Genomic DNA, 16592 nt, shown 5'->3' on the forward strand with positions numbered 1-16592 from the left:
ACCTGACTTTAGCCCACAGAGGTTTTACATTTATTTCTGCCAGGCTCTTTGATGTATTACAATTCTGCACCACATTAAATTAAATTCACCACTAGATATTCTAATACCACATAAGAAGTACAGATTCTGACATTACTTCCCCAGTAAGCAGCTTGTCATTCTAAATTTCCAGGACAAATACTTTCTGTCTTTGCCTAATGGGAGGATCTAGAAAAAAGTGAACTGCTGCTCTCTTCTATATGATAGATTTGTGTGTAATATTCCTTTGTACTGAGAATGTAACCTACAGGGTTCTAGCTTTATGCAGGGAGTACGGTAGATTTTATTCAAAAATGGAAACTATTAATTCCTTCTCTACCCATAACTGTATGATGTTCATCACATTAAGTAGAAACTAATTTGCCCCCTCTTGAATAGGGGCTAATGGCTTGTTTGGCTAATTAGATACAGCAGAAGTGACATTCTGGGATATCTATGGTTAGGTCCTAACAAGTCTTGAGGCTTCTGCTTGCCTCTTTTACATCCAGTTCCTGAGCTGTTCCCTCTCAGAACTTAAGCACCATTGGTGCAAGGACACAAGCTACCTGGAGAGTCGTATAAAGGTACTTTGATTAACAGCAGCAGCTGAGCTCCCAGTCAATAGCCAGCATCAACTGCCAGCTGTGGGAGTGAACCTCCTGGCAGACAAGCCAGCCTGTAGAAGAGTCCAGCCCCAGCTGCCCCCTGCTGCAACTCCACAACACTCACCAGCACAGCCCAGTAAACCCACAGAGCGAACAATACATTGTTATACAGGTGTTATACTTTTAGTTAGTGGGTTTTTTTTTTTTTTTGTAATCTCTCTGCACTTTTAACCTTTATTCTGCACTGTGTAATGTGCTTTAAAATTAAGGTCATATAAGTTTAAAAAAAAGATTTATTTATTTATTTATTTGAAAGGCAGAGTTACAGAGAGGCAGAGAGAGAGAGAGAGCACTCCATCCCCTGGTTCACTCCCCAGGTGGACACATAAGAAGCCAGGAGCCAGGAGCTTCCTCTGGGTCTCCCACACAGGTGCAGGGGCCCAAGGACTTGGGCCATCTTCTACTGTTTTCCCAGGCCATAGCAGAGAGCTGGATCAGAAGTGGAACATCCAGGACTCAAACTGGAGCCCATATGGGATGCTGGCACTGCAGGCAGCAGCTTTACCCGCTGCATCACAGTGCAGGTCCCAAGGTTATATAGCTTTTATCAAGCCAGAATTTGAGGGAGTAACCTCCTCCATAGAAATTAACACCTTTAGCAGGCTGGCATAATGGCACAGTGGGTTCAGCTACCACTTGTGCCACCAACATTCCATCTTGGAGCACTGATTAGAGTCATGGCTACTCAGCTTCCAACCCAGCATCCTGCTAACTCACTTGGGAAGGCAGCAGAAGATGGCCATATGGGAGACCAGGATGGAAGTCCTGGCTCCTGGATTTGGTCTGGCTCAGATCTGTCAATAGCAGTCATTTGGGGAATGAGCCAGAAGATGAAAGCTCGCTCTCTCTCTCTCTCTCTCTGTATGTGTGTGTGTCTCCCTCTCTTTCTCTGCCACCTTTCAAATAATTAACTCAATAATTCTTTAAAAAGAAATGAAAGCCTTTAGTTTCTTTTCAGGAAAGGAAATAAGGTTCTGTAATATTTGGAATTTTATTATGAATTTGATATGAACATGTAGCATGCTTTCCTAGTGATAATATCTATCTCATTCACTCTTCTGTCCAGTCCAGTTTCTGTTTCTAACACTTCACACAGACTGGCTTTGCCAAAGTTCCTAATGACCACTATGTCATCAGATCAAATGGTTCCTTCCATAGCCTCAACTTAGACCATCTCTGCTGTGTTAATAGAGTTGACCACTATTTAAAACTTCTTAGGCCTTGATTTCCCTCCTATGTCTCTGGATACTTCACCAAACAGGCTTTGATTTAGCTCTCTCTCTCTCTCTCTCTCTCTCTCTCTCTCTCTCTGTGTGTGTGTGTGTGTGTGTGTAGTCTGTTCATCAAGGAGGAGATTAGGCTGGATTGAAGTCCATGTCTTTGATACCCCATGCCCTGCTTACCTTTGGATTCTCCCAATTTTGGCAGTTCAGTTTTGCCTGATTTCACTTATTCAAAAGTAGCTAGGGATCCTAGTGATGGGAACATGCTTTATTTACTTATTTATTTCACCATTTCTCCATGTTGGCCCATTTTCTCTGCAAACTTGAGTATCTTGTACCAAGTGATCCATGGTGTCAACAGGGGCACCCTCCTCCTTTACCAACCTCAACAACCTGATCAGTTTCCCCAGTCACCCACAACAAGCTACAACCACTTCTGGTGCTTTGGGTTGCTATTCTAGTTGTTGTGGCTGGCTACCAGGCAGAAAAAAAATTAAAAAGAATTTCATTTTCTCTCATGGCAGACTTTTAAGGGAAGGCATCATAATTTTATTGGAAATGAACTTCCAAAATGTGATTACTATCATTCCATGTATCTCAAATCATTTTACTGGGTACTCACCAACTATGTGTCAGACACAGTGCTGGCCATCTGAAGATATGAAGATGAGTAAGACATGGGTCTGGCAGAGGGCTCAAAATAGATTTATAACGCAGCAGAATGTGACTCGAGATATGACTCAAGGTGTTACAAATGAGGTACAGATGAGGCATCCATGGAGCACGGAAAAGGCAGACTTCTAGTTCAAGTGATGACTTTGTGGACAACAGGCTTAAAGAAAGGATAGACTTTAGCAGGCAAAGATTGAGGACAGGGTGGGTGTTTAGTGGTTAAGATGCCAGACTGGGAGCCCATGACCCACACTGGAGTACCTGGGCTTGATGCCTGGCTGTGGCTCCTGACTCCAGCTTCCTGCTCATGCAGACCCTGGGAAGCAGCATTGATAGCTCAGGTGATTGGGTCCTTGCCACCCACATGGGAAACCTAGATTGAGTTCTTTGCTCCTGGCTTTAGATAGGACTGGCTGTTGTGGGTATTTGAGGAGTGAGTCAGCAGATAAAGGCTCTCTACCTCTCTCTCTGCCTCTCAAACAAATACTATAAAAGAGAGACAGAGACAGAGAAGGGCATTTCAGTGAGAGCACATGGACAAAGATCTACACGAAACCTAGGGCTTTAGGAGACTGCAAGCATGGTGTTAGGGTCATGTAGATGTTAGGAGGGAGAAGAGGGCACAGCACAGAAGCTGAAAGAGCAGGTTGGGTGGGCTGCCGGAAGAGGTGAGCACCATGCTAAGAGCTATGTTGCCATGCACCAAGGACCCAGGGAAGATCTCTGAGTAGAGCCATCTACGAGGAACATTGCTCTGGAAGGAACACAGGCTGGAATTCCAATAGAAATCTAGAACCATATCCTAAAGCTAAATAAAATTCCTCTTGATTATCTTCAATTGCATATGACTCATTGTCTCTTCTCTGCTAGATGAGATAAGCACAAATTAATTTAAGAACTTTTGTCTGCTCTTTAAAAATCTGTGACTCTCTTCCCTAGTCCCCAGAGTGTCTCACTCTGGTCCCATTGATCTCATGCTTTTCTTTTTAACTGAATCAACTGAAGTATAAACCAAACCAAACCAAACCAAATCATGCTTAAACATTTTTAATGAACATATCTGTAGCCTGGCCTACATTTGTTGTTGTTGTTTTTTGAAGTGTGATGAATAATGCTGTGTGTCCACATGACTAGATCCTGGGCCAGAGAATGTCCAGGTGTCTGGTTACTCATTATTTCTGGGTGTGTCTGTGTGGGTGTTTCTGGAAGAGATGAGCATTTGAATCTGTGGATTAAATGAGACAAATGGTTTTCCCCAGAGTGGATGGGCATCATCCAACCCACTGGGAACTTAAATAGAACAAACAAAGAAGAAGGGGAAATTTCTCTCTACTGACTGCTGGAGCTGGGACGCTGATCTCCTGCCCTCATCCTGGGACTTACTCCATCCGTGTTTCTGGTTCTCTGGACTTCAGACCTGCACAGAACTACACCTAGCTTTCCTGGGTCTCCTGTCTGAGACAGCAGGTGTAGGATTTCTCAATTTCTATAATTGTTTGAGCTAATTCCTCATATTAGATCTCCTGTACATAGACAGAGAAAGTGTGACAAGTTCAGGAATATTCTACGTATTCTATTTCTCTGGAGAATATAGACTAATACCAAAAGCTTCACTGGCAAGTCCATAGTATACATTTTTTTATTTACTTCAAGATTTATTTATTTATTTTGAAAGAGTTACAGAGAGAGAGGGAGAGACAGAAAGAGAGATTTTTCATCTTCTGGTTCAACGATGAGCACTGGGCCAGGCCAAAGCCAGGAGCCAGGAGTTTCATTCAGGTCTCCTACATAGGTGGCAGGGGACCAGACTCTTGGGCCATCTTCCGCTGCTTTTTCCAGGCCATTAACAGGGAGCTGGATCAGAAGTGGAGCAGCCAGGACTCGCAAATCAGCACCCATATGGGATGCTGGTGTCACAGGCGGCAGCCTAAACTGCTGCACCACAGCGCTGGTCCCTGGTTTAGCTTCTGACACTTTCAGGCATTCGACTTAGACAAAAGACTTCACTCTTTACCTTAGCTTTCTCATCTGTAACATGGGAATATTACTCTTTGCCCCATGTTGCAATGACAGTCATAGAACAAAATTAATTGGAAACCCTACAGAAATGCTGCCTATCGTAAACTACTTGCTATTTTGTATGAATAAGGTTTTCATTATTCAAATCACATGTTAAGTGCCTCTGAGGAGCTTACCATACAAATGAAAGCATCAGCAAATCTTAAGGCAAACAACTGTTTTGTGTTGAGACTCATTCTCTAATCTGTCTGTCCTTTGTGCTTGAATTTTGTGAGGCTGAGTGTTCTGAAAATAGAGCGCTCTCGTGACACCACTGAAATGACTATAGCAATGATGCGAAGTAGAGAGCAGCACTGGACAGAAGGGAGAGGGGGCATCCTGGACGGCTCCAGGTGGCCCCTCGAGTCTCCTGGAGCAAATGACTGATTCTCTCTACAGAAGAAGGGACGTCATGGAAGCCAAACTCATTATGACTCAAAGCAACTCTGGGTCTCCTTAACCTCCTCTCAAATGCAGCCATCTATAAACAGCTCCATATATAAATAGATTTATGCAACTTTCAGAAACACAGGCATGAAGCTGTATGCTGCTGAGAGAAAGTTGAGACTATCCAAGCGGTGTGCTGGAAAACTGAAGCAACTCAAACTTGGCTGAACTGTGTCCTGGCCACCTGCTCCTTAGAGATGGCGAAAATCCATCATATTAAATTGAAAGTTGGGAGTTTTATTTTGTGTTGGCTGGGGAAGGGGGTGGTTTCAGGCCATGTGGTGGAGCCCCTAAACTAAAGGCAACATGAGCCCCACCAGCTCCACCCAGAAATGCAAATCACCTACCTGAGAAAACCTGTTGCACCATAGCAAACTCACCCTAACTGAGGAAATACTGCAGTTACAAGTATGCTTCCTGGTCTGTATTGCAATGGACAGCTATACTGCAACCACCCTGCCTGCTGCTCCCTTGCCAGCCTGTGGCAATGGTCATCCTAATCAAGAAGGGGCTGCCGCTACAGGTGTGCCCCTCAGATCACAGTCTGTGTTGCAGGAGTCACCCTCTACCTGTCCTGTTTGCCCCCTGCTTCTTTGCAGTGTGTTCAACGATGCCAGCTCTGCTTACTGTATCTACTTGGGTGAATTCTCTCACCATCTGCAACTAAGGCCTCAATCGGTTGCTTCCCGTGACACAGGTTAGTTTGTTTTTTATTTCACAATAATGCTGCAAGAAAGAGAAAGCCACAAGAACTGAGAACGAGGCTACAGTCCCACGAAATATATGAGGCTAAGCATTGTGGGAAGTGGTTTAGTGTGATGTGGGGACCTTGGCCTTGTAATCTGGGGGACCTGAGTCTTAACTCTGGCTCTAGGTTTCTCCAGCAAGGAGGCCATCTCTCTCATAAAGAGTAAAATCTACCTTACAGTGTTGTGAAGATTAAATGAGATAACATGTAAAAGCAACTAGCAGAGGCTGGCACTGTGGTATAGAAGGTTAAGCCACCACCTGCAGTGCCGGCATCCTATATGGGCACCTGTTCCAGTCCTGGCTGCTCCCACTTCTGATCCAGATCCCTGCTAATGTGCCCAGGAGAGAAGATGGCCCAGGTCCTTAGGCCACTGCAATGTGGGAGACTTGGAGGAAGCTCATGGTGCCTCACTTCAGCCTGGCCCAGAAGATTCTCTCTCTCTCTCTCTCTCTCCCTCCCTCCCTCCCTCCCTCCCTCTTTATTTCTGCCTTTCAAATAACTAAATAAATCTAAAAAAAATAGAAAAAACTAGCAAAGTTCAGAGTAGACATTCAATAAATCCTATTTATTTTCATAGGGCATGGGAACCACAGGATCTGAAAATTTGAAATATTATAAGAATGGAAAATAGCTTGAGAAAGAAAACCAAAAAGCATCCCAGTTCAGTTCCACAGTGGCATGCCTGTGTGGCAGTGAGGTCATTTGTAGCCAAAGGGAAACATCTGGAGCATGGGTGGATTTCACAACGGACAGTTTGGTGGTCTTTCTGAGATGCTCTGTTCTAAGCACGCCCATTCTCCATCTATAAACACTGCCTTTTCCAGGAATGTTAATTTTATAAACTTCCAATGGAAGTTCCCAGAAGAGCAGCCTCTGGTGTGTTTGGATGGAACTGCAGAGAAACTGGCTTCAATTTATTCATTTTATGCATTTGATTGCGCATCTACTCCTGTAACATCTATCAAGCCAGGCAGTCTTGTCATCCAGTTGGAGCACTGGGTCATGTTCAAAGAAACGCAGCCTGAAAACCAAAGAGTGATGAATAACTGTTAGAATCTTTATTAAATCACAGAAATGCCCAAGAGGAATTCTTCTCTAAGACACAGCAAAAACTTTTTCCTGTCTTCTCTCTGTTATGATCTCTTACATCTGGTGACTGCCCCAAGATCTCTCTTCATTTCCTGGCTGACACTGTTACCAGATCTTACCTCTGTCCCATTTTTTGCTGTTCTTACCTTGAGGGAATGTATAATGTAGTAATCTTATGCATGCACTTAATAAGTGATTAGCATTTCTTTGAACATTAAACAATCAACAATTCTCTCAAGTGACTTACATTGTGAATAAATCAAAATACATAAATTAATAAAGCGAATTTTCCTAAATAATTATTGCAATCCTAACCCAACACTTTTCAGTTGCATTCACAACTATGCCAGAGTCTTGCAGATGTGTTAGTAGTTAAAGAGAAAATGCTTAAAACATAACAGGCTGACTTCCCTTAGTGTTTCAGGTTTTGGATTTTTGGGGATTTGGGAATAGGGCATGGATGTTGCTGGCTGAGCATCCTTAATCTGAAAATCTGAAATCTAAAATCTGAAGCCTATTGATATCCTGTTGGTGCTGAAAATTTTTCAAATTTCAGAGCATTTTGAGTTTGTGAGTTTCCAATTAGGCTTTTGCAATCTGTATCACTATTATAAAAAAGCAGCACATTTTCATTAAGCAGGTAATAAGATTGTTAAGGTTATTTTTTAAAAACCTCCTTATTTCAAAATGTCGCATTCCTGTAACGCTTTTCTAACTACCTGATATATACATCCTTTATCATTGAGAAAAACTTCTCATGAGGACTACATACACCTTTCTACCTTACTCAGTAAATCCATAACTTACCCCAAAAAGCACTGGTTTTATTTTCCCCTACGGTAAATGAACAGAGGCTTAAACAAGTTTAAGCATCTTGGATTCTAACCGCTGCTCTCCAACCTGTCCCCAGCCCTCTTGCAAACAAAACTGTCCGTCCTACAACTCAGATGGAACCCTGCTCCCCGAGTTGAAGAGAAGTGGGCCAGGCTTGCTAGACATCCAGTGATGCAACAAGAAACACAACCCAGAAGTGACTCACTGGCGAGTGAATTCGCTTCCTCAGGCGGCTTCACCACAATACAATACCACATAGACACAGAGCTGGACACAGAGCTCCCGTCCACTAGCCCACTGCCCAGTGCTTGCAACAGAGGATACTGGGCTTGGGCTGGAACCATGAGCCAGCTTCTGTGGTTTAAGGTCTTGGTTTTTAAAAACAAGTGCAGGAGACAGCATTATGGCACAGTGGGTTAAACTGCTGCCTGTGAGGCCACCATCCACATGAATGCTGGTTCAATTCCCGGCTGCTCCACTTCTGATCCAGCTCCCTGCTAATGCACCTCGGAAAAACAGTGGAGGCCAACCCAAAGTGCTTGGACCCACGTGGGGGACCCAGATGTGGTTCCTGGCTCCTAGCTTTGGCCAGGCACTGCCCTGGCTGTTGTGGCCATTTAGGGAGTGAACCAGCAGATGAAAGATATCTCTCTCTCTCTCTCTGTGACTCTACCTTTCCAATAAACAAATGAATCTTTAAAAAAAAAAAAAAGTGTCAAGGTTCTCACAGTCAAATGAGTTAGTTACCTGGAAAAAATAAAACAAACTTTGTAGCCAAGCTCTATAGTCAATCTTGTGCACACCATCTATTAAGCATTTTACATATCACGCTTTGATTGACAAATAATATTTGAGTTTATTTTGTTTTATAAGGTATTATTTTTCCTTTTTAAAGTTTTATTTATTTGAGAGAGAGAAACTCCCATCTGCTGATTCACTGACCAACTGCCCACAACAGCTCCCAGCTGGGGTTGAAGGCAGAAGCTGGGAACTCAGTCCGGGTCTCCTACTTGGAGGGCAAGAATCCAATCACTTGAGCCATCATTGCTGCCTCCCAGGATTTGAATTAGCTGGAGCTGGAGCTGGAGCTGGAGCTGGAGCTGGGTATTGAGCCCTAGGACTCTAATGAGGATGTGGATGTCCTAACTGGTGTCTCAAGCTTTAGACCAAAGAGCCATTCCCCCAACAGACATGTGTTTTCTCACAGCTTTGGTGGCCAAGGTGCTGTCAGGGCCAGTTTCTGGTGAGCACCCTCTCCTTGCTGTCTCACTGTGCCCTCACAGGGTCCTTCTGCTGTGGGTACCCCTGGAGAGAGAGGAGAGAGAGGGGAGAGAGTTCTCCAGAGTCTCTTCCCTTCCTACTAATGACACCTGTCCTATCCAATTAGGGCCTGGGCTTTGTGATTTCCTTTAGCCTTCATTCTTCCTGAATGGCTCTATCTCCAAACACAGTTACAATGGGAGTTAGGCTGGAACATGAATAGTGCAGGGTGGGAGCCCCACATTCAGTCCACAACAGAGGGCAACACCACACTGAAGGCAGAGTCCCCAAGGGCAAGGTGGGCTTACTCAGCCCCAGGGTTCTGGGCTCTTCCTGATGGCAGACTGCTTACCCCTCATGGGCCACATGGACTCAGAACTTGGGGTCCACCTCTGCAAAGAATAGGGGAGATGTTAGGAAGTTTTGTCTCTTGTATTCCTGATCTTGTGGACAAACTTAGTGCTATTTGCTGATTGGTTCATAAGTAAACTGAAGTGAACACAAATGCAAGAGAGTCCAAATCATTTTTGCCCTTCTCCAAAACTAGATTATCTCTTAGGATCACCTTTAAAGAAAAAAAAAACTTACTCACGTATTTATTTTGAGAGGCAGAGTAACAGGAAGAGACGGAGAGAGAAAGATCTTCCATCTACTGATTCACTCCCCTAAAGGAACAAGCCAGCAGCCAGGGACTCCTTCTGGGTCTCTCGCTAGGGTGGCTGGGGCCCAAGCACTTGAGCCATCCTCTTCTGTCCTCCCAGGCACATTGGCAGGAAGCTTCATCAGAAGTGGAGCAGTTGGGGCTGGAACCAGCACTCTGATATGGGGTGCTGGCATTGCAAGTGGTGGCTTAGCCCGCTGCACCACAATGCCGGCTCCTAGGCTAGTACTTTGAAGTGGCAGTGTGGGTTCAAATTCTAACTGCTTTCCCACCATGGCTCATAAAGCCCCAAGTGACCGAGGCAGTGCCTTTACTCCATTCAGCAACACTAACTTCCTGCTTCTGCTTAAAACCAGCCGGCACACCTCACAGGCTTAGCAGGAGCCATGTCCTCTGCCAGGAATGCTCTCCCTCAGACAATCACCTGGACATTTCCTTAATGCATTTTATACTTCAAAGGCCACTCCTTCCAGAAAGTTCTCTGACCTCATCAGCCTCTCCCCAGACATTGCTTTATTTTTCTTTATAATATTTACTACCATCTGATGATAGCATGTACATTCATTTGTTTATGGTTTGTCTCCTCCAACGAAACACAATGCAAACTCCACAAGGGCAGGTTCATCAGTTGCGTGACTTTCTCATGTCATCGTATGTGTGGTATGGATGTGGAAAACCAGAGGCGCTCACGGCCAGCTACAATGATCTTAAATGCTCACAACAAAATGGGAGGTGGCAGCAAAGCAGACTTCAAGAGAGGGGCTCGTCAAAGACAAAGCACAAAGCAAAACTTTGTCCCATCCACAGCTGCCCAAGAGACATATGCTTCCGGGATGAAGGCAGAGGACAGCACACAAAGCAAGGGAGCCCGAAAGAGCCCCAACATCTGTGCAGCAAAGAGGATCCTGGCCACTGCCGCTGACAAGTCCTGCTCACTGCTCGTTGCCCAGGGCCTAAGGCACTTCACAGGCACTCAGTCTACTGAAGATGCACTTCCAGGGCACGCTGTAGGTGCACGTGTCCGGGTGACACCAAGCCAAGGGAAGTGCTGGAAAGCAGGTGAACAGGAGCAGGGTTAAGTGAGGAAGTTACTTAAAAGAGACTCCAGTGATGAAAGTCACACCCACTCCACCCTGTCCCCTCCATGGCTGGCTACAGAGAGCGGGGCAAAGGGCTCAGTTCCCTTGCGCCTTCTTTTTCTCACCTGAAAATTTCTACATGTGGGTGTAATGTCACTTACATTACATTACAGAAAGCCGTGCCTGTGATGCCAACATCCCATATGGGTGTCAGTTTGTGTTATACCTGCTCCACTTCAGATCTACCTAGCTCCCTGCTAATCTTGGAAACAGCGGTGGAAGATGGCCCAAGTGACACCCACATGGGAGACCTGGATGATGCTCCTGGCTTCTGGCTTCAGCTTGGCTCAGTCCTGGATGGTGAAGCCACTTGGGGAATAAATCAGCAGATGGAAAATATCTCTCTCCCTCCCCCTCTCTCTCTTTTGCCTTCCCTCTCTGTAGCACTGACTTTCAAATAAATAAATAAATAAATAAGCAAGCAAGCAAGCAGGGTTGGAGTGGCTTAGTGGTTAAGGTGATTGCATCCCATATCAGGGTGCCTGGGTTCTAGTCCCAGCCCCACTCTAGACACGAGCTTTTGTTAATACCCTGGGAGGCAATAGGTGATGGCTCAGATAGTTGGGTCCTAGCCACCCTAGCGGGAGATCTGGATTGGGTTCCCAGTTTCAGCTCCCCAGGCATTTGGGGAATGAACCAGCAGATGGAAGGGCATTCTCTATCTGTCTCTGCCTCTCAAATAGTTTTTTTAAGATTAAAAAAAAAAAGTCCGAGCACCCAGCATCCCCCAGTCTTCCAGGGATGGCCAGGGCCCGGCAGTATAGGAGGGACAGGAAGAGGACCCTAACAACCCAGGTAAGAGACCCTCAGCAGAGACCCAGGGACATGGTCTGCCCAGTGCTGCTGCTGTAGCATCCACTGTGCCGGCCAGAGCTAGCCTCAGCAGAACGTGGCTGGGGGAGCCTCCATGCCCTCTGGGTACCTGGAGTTGCCTGTGCTGACCAGGACAGTGGGCAGGGCTCTGCAGGAGGCTGCAGTTTGTCAGCGCAGGATTTATCCAGCTTGGATACCTGCTGGGGAGGAGATGGGAACACAGCAGATGAATCCACACAGGAAGGAAAGGATACATTGAAAGGCAGCCTTTATGTTAATTTGAAACAAAGCACTTGGTTAGCAGACAGCTGTCTGGGGATTTTGTGTTGAGGATGGATATCGCCTTAACTGAAGGTCACTGACCTCAGGTTCCTTCTCACTGTGCTAGGTCTGATTCATCTCCCCAGTTACCCCATCCGCCAGCAGGCTCTCCCCGCGTGGAGCAAAACCTCTCACATCCTCATGTCAGACTCTTTCCCCGGGGGGACCAAGGGGGTCTCCTAGCTTGTGCTGTGTCACAGGCCTGGACTTGCCACCCAGGGATTTGAGATGAAGCCCACCTTCCTCGAATAGTAAGGCATCGTTTGCAATCCCCGTGTTTCATGCGTGTATGGTGATTGGCCAGAGGCTACACGATGGGTGATAGCACAACAGGCTGAATGCAGAAACAGATACACAAATCCAGCTCTCTTCCCTTAAGCCAGACGTTAAAGAGGTTTGCAAAGTGCTGTCACTCTTCTAAGTAAGTATTTTTTGAGAACAGAATTATTTTTCCTAGAAATGTGTTTTTATGTCAACACGTGGTAGGCTTTTTTAAAACTAGTCACATACGCTTTTTCATGAGAAATTTAACTGAAAAATCGATTTCCATTTTCAGTGCAGAAAGCTGATGGTTGCAACATCTGGGAACAAAAGGCCCCTGAAGATTTTTAACAACTGCAAATTGATCCCGTTCTCGCCTTTTCTGCAGGTTCTCTTTAGTCTGCAGAACACACCTGGGAGGCGGCCGGTGATTGGCCGCTTACAGAAGGTGCGGAGAGAGGCTGGGCTAGGACTGCTCACTCTCTCTGTGATATCCGGTTCTCTGCACTGCCTCTTAGCATCCTGTGGCGAAAGGAAGAGAAAGAGAAGCATGAATATAAATTTTTGCAAGGGCAACCTTCACTCTCCAATGCCTTCTGAAAAATGTTCTGTGTTACTTGGTCTCAAGGGAAGGAAACGGGTTTAGTTCAAAAAGAACTTTCCCTCCGCCAGGGGTTACGCTATAGGGCTGCAGCTCCCGGCACAGCTGGGACTGTATCGGGCCTGGTCCCTGGGAAAGACCAGAGCGCACTACGTCTGCACAGCGCCCTCTGCTGGTCACTCTTGGCTCCAGGCGCTGCTTGATCTCTCCTGGCAGCTGCGATGGGCTCTCCTTTCTGGGCAGCGCCTGGGGCACCGTCAGCAGCTTTACCAGGGCATGGGGATTCCTCTGCTGCATCCAGGCTTCTGTATGAACAAACAAGCTGGCCTTCAACAGTCAGCCTGCTCTGGGGGCCTCTCCAGGTTGGCAGCTCCTTTTTGCCTTCATTATTCCCCTTATCCTGAACTCAGAGCACACACAAAGAACCACATCCATGCCCCCTCTCTTGTCTTTTGAGGAGGAAGCCTGGCATGATTAGCTTTGGGCCCCTACAAGCCTAGATTCGAAGCCAGGCCCTCCGCCATATACTGGGCAAGATACTGAACATCTCCGAGTTGAATCTTCTCAGATTTCAAATAGAAAAACTAATGTTTGCCCCGTGGGGCTATCTGGGGGCCAGAAGCAAGGTGTCTGGAAGCAACTGGCACAAAAGGGTTGAACAGAGCTGGTTTCTGGTTCGCCAATTCCCCTCTAGGCTGCCCATGGCAAGTGGAGTCAGTGCCCCTGAGAGTGACCTGCAGCTGCCGGGACCTCACCACCTGTTTCCTCCTGGCCTTGGTCTTCCTGCTCCCACTAGGGACCAGGTGCTTGTGCATCCGGCAGGATGAAGAGGAAACAAGAAACGGTGCCTCCTCTCAATGGGCTTGTGGTTTAGTGCAGCGGTCCCTAGCCTTTTTCAAAACATGCCATAAGTCCCTTCAAAGACTTTTTTGAAAATGCCATTTTTAAGAGCAGTTTCAGGTTCACAGCAAAGTTGAGCAGAGAGTACCAATGTTGTGCCTGAGTGAGTGCAAAGAGAGGAGCACTACTCATTGATAAAATTTGCCAGTCCTTTATTGCTGATGGTGAAGAGCAGGCTCATGCCCCCAAAAACTCGTTGCCCCAAAGCTCAAAGCAACCGGGTTTACAAAGGCAAAAACCACAAGATGGGGAGGGGAAATACATGGTTGCTAGGGCTGGGGGAAATACTTGGTTATTGGGGTCAAGCTGGCCAAAGGCCTGTGCAAAACCAAGATCAATTATAACCTTGACAACAGACAAACTACAATCTTATTAATCCAGGTGCAGCCTCTCTGTTTTAAGCTTGAGCGATCATGCTAGGGAGTGTCTATGTTCTGCCAAGTGGAATGCAGCGTTCTGTTATTGTCTACGTTTTAGACCACAGTTAGTTTCAGACCAGAGTCTCACGGTAGGGGGTGCCTTCTCAAGATGGAGTCTTGGATGCTCTAAAATGGAGTCCCTACTGTGGAGGCGTCACTTCACCAAGAGTTCCCAGGACGCCCCGCCCCTACACACACACAGCTGCCCAGGTGGTGCATTTGGTATAACTCCACAACTTACCATCGGAGTCCCTGGCATACATTAAGCTTCATTCTTGGTGTTACACAATCTGTGGGGTTGGACAAATGGATCATGACATGTGCCCACCAGTAAAAGACTTTACAAAATGCAAAGCTGGGTTCCACTCCTTTCGCCTATGGGTGAGCAGGTAGCATAGTGGGTTGAACCCATGTTCAGCCTGATGCAGTCATAGGCCCATGATGTACCCCGAGGGACCCAAGGCAGGGAGGCCAGTTCTGGTTGGCTCTTATGGTGCGTGGTGCCTCCCACCTCCTAGGCAGGTGCGTGCCCAGTACAGGAAGAGGGCACCATCATAGCACCCCCTACCCCCAAAGACGTCCACGTCCTAACCTGGCAACTTACATGGCAAAAGGGACTTTGCAAGTGTGATGATGTTAAAGAGGAGAGGAACCTGGATTATCTGGGGTCCTCAGTCTCATCACAGGGGCCCTGATACGTGACATGGGGGAGCAGGAGAGTCAGAGAAGGAGCCGTGATGACAGAAGCAGGGGTCAGGGCCATAAAGAGATCTGAAGTTGTCAGGCTGCTGGCTCTGCATGTGGAGCAGGGAGACAGGAGCCAGGAATGCAGGCCACTTCTGGAACTGGGAAAAGCCGGGAAGCGGTTTCTCCGCCGGACCCCTGCCGACACCTTGAGGTTAGCCCAGGGAGACCTGTGTTGGACTCTGACTTGTGCAACTGTCCTAAGTGTGTGTTGTTTGAAGTCACCAAGTTCGGGGTAACGCGTCACAGCAGCCACAGGAAACTAACACAGTCTCAGCGAAGCATTTGCCTCTGGGGCTTAGAGCAATGCCAGTGGGGAGAAGTGTGCAAGCAGACCCAGGGGTGAGAGGCCAGAGTCTGCAGGGAGCTATGGAGGATGCTGGCCACACTGGGTCAAGGTCATTGACGTCCCTGGGGCAGTCGCTTAGCTGCAGGGTGACTCATGGCTGGCTGGCCAGTTCGATGAGCTATGCTGGCCTCCAGAGAGGAAGCAGGTGTCAGTGATCTGAGTTCAGGCAGTCTTCCAGGTGAGCAGTGGTGCTGTGAAGCCCAAGGAGCAGCTGCAAGGACTACAGTTCTTAGAGAGGTGACAGAGAGGAGCCGGGTGAAGACCTGGGAGGGGACAGGGCTTCACTGGCCATTACCATAGACTCTGCATGGAAGCAGCATGGGTACGAGCAGAAGCCATGGTGGGCATTCACTGAGCGTTCACTATAACCTGTGGCCACGTGAAGCAGAGCCCACCTTCTCCCATTGATTCTGCACAACAGCTCCAAGAGGTGGACACTACCATAGGTTGAGTGTTCCTGAGTCCAAAATGCTCCAAAACGCAAAACAGTGTCAATGGTACCCATAGGAAATTCCACGCCTGATCTCAGGTGGTGGGTTGCATCCAAAACGCAAGCCTTCTAGAAGTGTATGAAGTTGGGGCCAGCACTGTGGCGTAGTAGGCTAAGCCTCCGCCTGTGGTGCCAGCAGCCTGTATGGGCACCAGTTCATGTCTCAGCTGCTCCTATTCTGATCTAGCTCTCTGCTATGGCCTGGGGTAGCAGTAGAAGAAGGCCCAAGCCCTTGGGCCCCTGCACCTGCATGGGAGACCTGGAAGAAGCTCCTGGCTCCTGGCTTTAGATCGGCACAGCTCCAGTTATTTGCAGCCATTTGGGGAGTGAACCAGTGGATGGAAGACTTCTCTTTCTCTCTCTTTCTCTGTCTGCAACTCTACCCCTCAAAAAAATCTTTTAAAAAAAAAAATGAAATGTATAAAGTTAACCTCAGGCTATGTGAGTAAGGTATATATGAAACATAGATGAATCTTGTGTTTAGACTTGCATCCCACCCCCAATACACCTCATTTTGTATTATGTCCATTTTCCAAAATCTTTATTTAAAACACTTCTGTTCCCAAGCATTTCAAATAAGAAGTATTCAACCTGTATTAGCCTGACTTTCCTGGTAAAGAGACAGATTTTGAAAGGTTAATTTTGCCCAACAGCAAAAATTAACACATAAAAGATCTGGATTTCTTGTTTAAAAAATTAATTCTCTTTAGATTTACTCTTTTTTAAAAAATTATTTATTCATTTTTAAAAGATTTATTTATTTATTTATTTATTTATTTGAAAGTAAGAATTACACAGAGAGATAAGGAGAGGCAGAGAGAGAGAGAGAGAGAGAGAGGTCTTCCATCCGCTGGATCACTCCCCAAGTGGCCACAAT

Source organism: Lepus europaeus, chromosome 6 (assembly GCF_033115175.1).
Source record: "Lepus europaeus isolate LE1 chromosome 6, mLepTim1.pri, whole genome shotgun sequence".
In the NCBI taxonomy this organism is placed as follows: Eukaryota; Metazoa; Chordata; class Mammalia; order Lagomorpha; family Leporidae; genus Lepus; species Lepus europaeus.